This window comes from Panthera uncia, chromosome F1 (genome assembly GCF_023721935.1).
Source record: "Panthera uncia isolate 11264 chromosome F1, Puncia_PCG_1.0, whole genome shotgun sequence".
Classification (NCBI taxonomy): domain Eukaryota; kingdom Metazoa; phylum Chordata; class Mammalia; order Carnivora; family Felidae; genus Panthera; species Panthera uncia.
The window spans coordinates 20,251,017-20,259,068 of NC_064813.1; positions in this window are offsets into that span (position 1 = coordinate 20,251,017).

The following is an 8,052-nucleotide window of genomic DNA, read 5'->3' on the forward strand; positions in this document are numbered from 1 at the left end:
CTGACTTATTTCACTTTAACAATGCCCTCAAGAAAAAAATAATAATAATAATTCCCTCAGGTCAATTTATGTTGTTGCAAATGGCAGGATTTTATTCTTTCTCATGGCTGAATAATATTCGTGTGTGTGTATGTGTGTGTCACATCTTCTTTACCCATTATTTTTAAGCTGTATGTGCACACAGTACTTTGGATTTGTTTATGTGTGGTTTGTCTCTGCCTCATTCTTGTATTAAATGTTTAAAGGGCTATAGAGTGCCAAATACAGTTCCATTTATAGATCCACACTTTAAGAGTTTTTTTGGATGATGATGAAGAGGAGGAGTATTCTTATCTAGATGGGATAAAGTCATTCTCTTTGAAGATAAGGAGTTGGATTAAATGACCTCTTGGATTCCTTTTAGCCCCAAGGGTCTATGATTCAATGTTTCTTTGATTAAAAAACTTTATAAATTATTAAGAGACTATTTCAAACAATTAGCAAAGTGCTATATAAATGTTATGAGAAGCAATAATAACATCCATTCGTTGTAAATTAATATATTAGTATTTACTCCTTTTCTGTGGTAATAATGAAATCACTGACTAAGCAATCCACTTAACATGTAGCCTATCAGTAACTATAGTGTAGAGAAATTGAGCCTGGTTTAGAATTCACGTGTACTGGGGTTGTTTCCATTGCATAACATACCACCCCCAAACCTACTACTTAAAACAAGAGTCATTTACTACTTCTTGCAATTCTATGGCTTGCTGGATGGTTCTGCTCCTGATGGCACCTAGGCTCACTCATGTGACAGAGGGAGGGGCAGCTGAGTTGGAAGGTTCACAATGGCCTCATTCACATATCTGGCAGTTGGTGCTGTCGTCCGTTAGTATCTCTGCTCTCCTCCGTGCAGCCTCTTGTGGGCTGAACTATGTCCTCCCCCAACTTCATATGTTGAGGCTCATGGCTGTATTCAAAGGTATGATCTTTAAAGAGGTGATTAAGTTAAAATGAGGTTATTAGGGTAAACCCTATTCCGACACGACCTTATAAGGTGTCCTTATAAGAAGAGAAAGTTTGGACAAAAACCACACAGAGGAAGATCATGTGAAGACATAGGGAGAAGACAGCCATCTACAAACCAAGGACCCAACCTTGCTGATACCTTGATCTCATATTTCCAGCCTTCCATACCTTAGGGAAATTAACATCTGTTGTTTAACTCACCCAGTCTTCTGTACTTTGTTATGGCAACACTAGCAAACTAATACAATCTAATCTATTGGAGAATAAGAGATGTATTCAACACGCCACAGCCAGGTGACTTACACAACAGAAATTCATTTGCTCACAGTTCTTGAGGCTAGAACTCCAAGGTCACAGTGTCAGCAGGGTTGAATCTTTCTGAAGGCTGTGAGGAAGAATCTGTTCTCTGCCTCTCTCCTAGCTTCTGGCGGTTTGCTGGTAATCTTTGGTGTTTCATCATCCCAGTTCTGCCTGCAACTTCACGAGGTGTTCTTTCTGTGTGTGTCTACATCTACATTTCCCCCCTTTCTAAGGGTGTGAGTCATATTGGGCTAGGGCCTACCCTGATGACCTGATTTTAACCTGATTACCTCCCTAAAAACCCTGTTTCCAAATAAGTTCATATTCTGAGGTACTGGGAATTAAGACTTCAACATAAGGATCCGTGGGAAACATTCAACCCATAATGTTGAACTTCCTCATGGCACGGTGGTCTCAAGATTTTAAGACAGCAACAGTAGAAGGGGCAAGATTTCTTGAGGCCGAGGCTCCAAGACTCACAGCATCATTTCCACCGCATTTCATATGAGGTTAATAATAACATCTACGGGGCGCCTGGGTGGCTCAGTCGGTTAAGCGTCCGACTTCGGCTCAGGTCTTGATCTCACGGTCCATGAGTTCAAGCCCCGCGTCGGGCTCTGTGCTGACAGCTCAGAGCCTGGAGCCTGTTTCAGATTCTGTGTCTCCCTCTCTCTCTGACCCTCCCCCGTTCATGCTGTCTCTCCCTGTCTCAAAAATAAATAAACGTTAAAAAAAAAATTAGAAAAAAAATAATAATAACATCTACTCTCAAGGGTTGTATGAGGAGTTAATACATGTGAAGCTCTTAGAACAGCCATAAGAGATTGGTCTAGGGGTGGCCAGATGACCCAAGTTTGAAAATTACAGTCCTTCCCTCCCTAAACATTTTGGCATTGATATTGAGAGGGGCCAGCCCCTCTTCAAGAACTTAGACCATGAGATATAAAGAAGAAAATCTTTTGGCAGCCATGTTTCCCCTCATTTGGAGTAGAGAAAAAGGGGGAACTGGTATGCAGGGAGAAAACCAAGTATTTATATTTGCGATCTATTTTTTGCTTCAGCTGGCTGGAGCTGACTTTCATAATCCTTACTGATACAATCAATACAATCAATGTAAATGCTCTGCTATAACCATGTTTACTTAATGCAAATTACTCATGCATGACCAGTAACTTGGAGAAGGTTATCAGTAGAGCAAATAAGCTGAGCAACCTCATTCGGACCTTTCCCAGCATGTTAAATGTTTTGAAGTGATCAGTAATAACCTTCCTCACAGTTAAAGAGAAAGCTTTACCAATAAGTGAATAGCTTTTAGCCTTAGTCCTTGGGAGGACTTCCCAACCCCTAGCCTAGGTTAGATTGCCTCATCTTCACAGAGCTTCCATAGCAACTCATTATCCCCTACCGATGTCCCACATTCCTGTAATTCCTTGTTGAGTATCTGTCTTCCTCACTAGATTCTAAGCTCTATGAGGGCAGGGCGAGGGTCTGTCTCATTCACCAGTGTAACGCCAGCAATGAGTACAAGGTCTAGCATGCGCGAAGTGCTCATTAAATATTTATTAAATAATATAGAATATTAGGAATCTCTCCTTTCTACCTTTCCTACAAATAATTTTTCAAAAATATTTCTTTTGCAAATTTAAGTGGAAAGCGATCACAGTAATAAATTCTCATTTTAGGAGATTTCAAAAATGCAGAAAATTACCCAGAAGAATGATAATGTTGTCTATAATCTCACCATTCAGCCATAAATATTTCTGGTGGTTTGCCTCTCAGTTTTTTTCTTTTATGCATATATACGCATGCATTTATTTGAGTTTTTGTTATTAAAAAAAATTACACAACTTACTCTGTCTTAAGAATTAAAGTAACATAAGACATAGATCAAAAAGTGAAAGTTGTCCTTTAACTCTCCTCCCAATTGTTAAAAGTGATGATTTGATGATATATGTATATATTGTGAAATGATTGGCACAGTAAGTTAACACATCTGTCACCTCACATAGGTCCATTGGGGGGGGGTGTGGGTGTGTGTTCCTTTCTTTTTTTAAAATTTTTTTATTATTTTTTTATTTAATTTATTTTATTTTTTTAACCTTTTTTAAAATTTTTTTAAATGTTTATTTATTTTTGAGACAGAGAGAGAGCATGAATGGGGGAGGGGCAGAGAGAGAGGCAGACACAGAATCGGAAGCAGGCTCCAGGCTCTGAGCCATCAGCCCAGAGCCCGACGCGGGGCTCGAACTCACGGACCACGAGATCGTGACCTGAGCTGAAGTTGGACACTTAACCCACTGAGCCACCCAGGTGCCCCTGTGTGTTCCTTTCTTAAAAGCAACATTGGGGCACCTGGGTGGTTCAGTCAGTTGGGCATCCGACTTCAGGTCGGATGATCTTGCAGTTTGTGAGTTCAAGCCCGGAATCTGCTTCGGATTCTGTGTCTCCCTCTCTCTCTCTTTGCCCCTCTCCTGCTCACACTCTGTCCCTCTCTCTCAAAAGTAATAATGATAATAATAATTTTACAAATTAAAAAAAAAATTCAAGATGGTTGGGGCACCTGGTTGTCTCAGTCAGTTAAGTGTCCAACTTCGGCTCAGGTCATGATCTCATGGTTCGTGGGTTCGAGCCCTGCGTTGGGCTCTGTGCTGACAGCTTGGAGCCTGGAGCCTGTTTCAGATTCTGTGTCTCCCTCTCTCTCTGCCCCTCCCTCGCTAGTGCTCTGTCTCTCTCTGTCTCTCAAAAATGAATGAAAACATTAAAAAAATAAAAAAGAATTTCAAGATGGTCATCCTTAGCAACATAATTGTGGATATGTCTCCTCAGGCAAAGGAAACAAAAGTAAGCATAAACTACTGGGACTACATCAACTACACCAAAATAAAAAGCTTTTCCACAGTGAAAGAAATCATCCACAAAACTAAAAGGTAACCTACTGAATGACAGAGGATATTTGCAAATGATATATCTTATATGGGGTTAATATCCAAAATGTATAAGGAACTTCTACAACTCAACTCCAAAATAAGAATCACCATCATCCTCATCATCATCTTATTTAAAATGGGCAAAGGAGGAGTGCCTGGGTGGCTTTGTCGGTTAAGCGTCCGACTTCGGCTCAGGTCATGATCTGTGGTCCGTGAGTTTGAGCCCCGCGTCGGGCTCTGTGCTGACAGCTCAGAGCCTGGAGCCTGCTTCAGATTCTGTGTCTTCCTCTCTCTCTGCCCCTCCCCTGTTCATGCTCTGTCTCTCTCTGTCTCAAAAATAAATAAACGTTAAAAAAAAATTTTTTTTAAATAAATAAATAAAATGGGCAAAGGACATAAATAGATATTTTTCCAAAGAAGACATCCAGATGGCCAGCAGACACATGAAAAAATGCTCCACATCACTCATTATCAGGGAAATGCAAATCAAAGCCACCCAATGAGTTATCACCTCACACCTGTCGGAATGAAAATGATAAGAAATGACAAGTGTTGGCGAGGATGTTGAGAAAAGGAAACCCTTGCACCTGTTGATGGGAATGTAAATTGGTGTAGCACTGTGAAAAACAGTGTGGAATTACCTCAAAAAAAAAAAATAAAAATAGAGGGATGCCCGGTGGCTCAGTCAATTAATGGTCTGACTCTTGTTTTTGGCTCAGGTCGTGATCCCAGGGTCATGGGATTGAGCCCCATGTCAGGCTCTGTGCTGAGCATGGAGACTGCTTGGGATTCTCTCTTTCCCTCTGCCCCTCTCCTCCTCTTGTGCTCTCTCCCTCTTAAAAAAAAAATTTTTTTTTTTTTAAATAGAAATACCATACAATCCAGTAATTCCACTGCTGGGTATTTACCCACAGAAAATGAAAACACTAATTCAAAGAGACACATGCACATTAGCATTATTTACAATAGCCAAGATATGGAAGCAACCTAAGTGTCCATTGATAGATGAATGGATAAAAAAGTGGCAACATGTATGTGTGTGTGCACACATACAATATGGAGGGTACAAAGCTAAGTGAGATAAGTCAGAGAAAGACAAATACTGTATGGTTTCACTTATCTGTGGAATCTGAAAAAACAAATCAATTGAGCAAACAAGCAAGCAGAAACAGACCCCTATATACAGAGAACAAACTTATGGTTGCCGGAGGGGAAGGGGGTAAGGGAATGGACACAATGGGTGAAGGGGAGTGGGAGGTACAGGCTTCCAGTTATTGAATGAATGAGTCACAGGGACGAAAGGTACAGCACAGGGAATAAGTCAGTGCTATTGTAATAACATTGTATGGTGACTTGTGGTGAGCACGGAATAATGTAGAGTTGTTGAATCAGTATGTTATACACCTGGAACTAATGCAACATTGTCAATTTAAAAAGTCTAGGGGCGCCTGGGGGTGGCTCAGTTGGTTGAACGTCCGACTCTTAGAAAGCAGGAGTTGGAGACTTACCGATGAAGAGGGTCACTCAATGGATTGCCTTGTTCCTTTGTGACTGCCAAAAAGATGTTGCTAAGTGAACCAGGAAGATCCCGGGCCCTGGAGCCTCTTCCCAGACAGACCCAAAGGAGTCACTGAAGGTTCTTGTTTTTGTCACGAGAAGAAATTCAAGGAAAGACAGGCAGCACAGTAGAAGAGTAACAAGCAGAAAAGTTTGTTAAAGCAAAAAATACACCCTCAAGGTCTGAGAATGGGTGAGCTCAAGAAGAGAGAGAGCTGTACACCCTGGGGGGTGGGTTTCTATCTTTTATTGACAGTTGTTAACTAGGGGGCAGAATATTTATTATTTGGGTTGGAGGTGAGCTTTAGTGCTTTTTCTTTAAATTACAAAAATTTTTTTCAACGTTTATTTATTTTTGAGAGACAGAGAGAGACAGCGCGAGCAGGGGAGGAACAGAGAGAGAGAGGGAGGGAGACACAGAATCCAAAGCAGGCTGCAGGCTCCAGCAGCTGTCAGCACAGAGCTCAACGCGAGGCTTGAACTCATGAACCATGAGATCATGACCTGAGCCGAAGTCGGACACTTAACTGCCTGAGCCACTCAGGCACCCCTGGTGCTTTTTCTCTAAATCCAAATTGAATCCAGTATATTAGAAGATAGCCCAAGAGGGAATCCTCTGGGATTGATGAAACTGATCCCATAGTTAATGCCTACAAAATGAGGAGAGTACATTAACTGGGAGTCCGTTACCAAAATCCCCTTCAGCTTCTGAATGGTGTCCCATCAGGAATATTGCCCAAGCTTCCTGGGGCTCAGAGTAGGGGGAGGCGTCCCTCTTCTCAACTGCTCTGACACCTTTGTGCTACCTGGGAAGGGACTCGACCTCCCTCATCTTCCCTCATGCATTCCAGATTACCATAGGAGCTGGTGAATGGACTGAATCGTGGCAGAGATTGGGGCTGTCTCTTTACACTTTGAGGGAGTTGATGTATTTGACGACCCATAACAAAACCCTTTGTAAGCCTCTGTACCTCATAGTAATGGATGGGGCAGAGGTCCCGGCCTTTGTTAAGAAGGGGCAGCTCTTTTATATCGTATTAAGTGTCATATATCTAAACCAGAAGTGCTTTCAATCTAAGAGCAAGACCAGGAATGCCAAAAATAGCCCACACAGGTAAGGACAAATGAGAGACATGGAAAATGAAGTATGGAGCTCCTATCCAATCCGGGCAACTTTCTCCTGAGCTTTATCCATGATCCAGTCCCAAGGGAGCAGTCCCCCGTTGGGTGAGTGCCCCGACGGGGTAATAGTCCCCCCCACCTCCTCAGTCCCTTTCTGGAAGCACGTTGTCAGACCTATCTTGGATTCTATGTTCATTGAAGGATCACACTGGGTTATTTAGAAGGAAACCTTACATAGGAGTCTTAAGATCAGTGGCTGTCCTAAAGACATATGTGGCCATCCTGTGCCTGACAAGAATATACACGTTTAAAGAACAGTAAAATTAAGGAAAGTCTGATTTCTGAGCCCAATGCTGCTTGGGCCAAGGTAACAGTGGTGTAACCATGTGGCAGGAATCAATCCCTCCCATAGTGTACCCACGGGCAAGAGGTTCTCTCCTGAGCACTCAGGCAAGATATGTCTGAAGGATCATACTATTCAGGACATCTCCAGAAAAGAACAAGTAAGAAATAGAGGCTGAGGAAATAAGAGACTTACCAAGTCACACCAAGCCTCATGGATTCACTCTGTAATCCCCCTGTGGGGTCACCAAAAATGTCTTCAGGTTGTTGAAGTGCAACTTAGTACCTCTAAGTAGCAAAGGGCCAGGACCCATGGGTAGAAAGGGCTGCACTTTTGCTCTATGAAGCTGGTGGGTTATATGCTTAGTGCTCACGGGGGAGATGTGCATTTATGATGTGGTCATAAATGTTCCTTCAAATTTCTACTCCTAAAACTACTTTTGCAGGGTGCCTGGCTGGCTCAGTAGAGCATGTAACTCTTGGTCTTGGGGTAATGAGTTCTAGTCCCACACGGGGGGCAGAGATTCCTTTAAATAAACAAACAAACAAACAAATAAATAACTGTGTCCACTGGGGGGGGGTACCTGGGTGGCTCAGTAAGTTGAGCAACAGACTCAGTTTCGTCTCAGCTTGTGATCCCAGGGGCGAGAGATCGAGGCCTCGTCAAGCCCTGTGTTGAGCCCTGCTTCCAACCCCCCCATTGAGCCACGCATAGGGCTCTGTGCTGAGTGTGGAGCCTGCTTAGGATTCTCTGTCCCTCTGTCCCTCTCCTCTGCCGGTTCTCTCTCTCTCG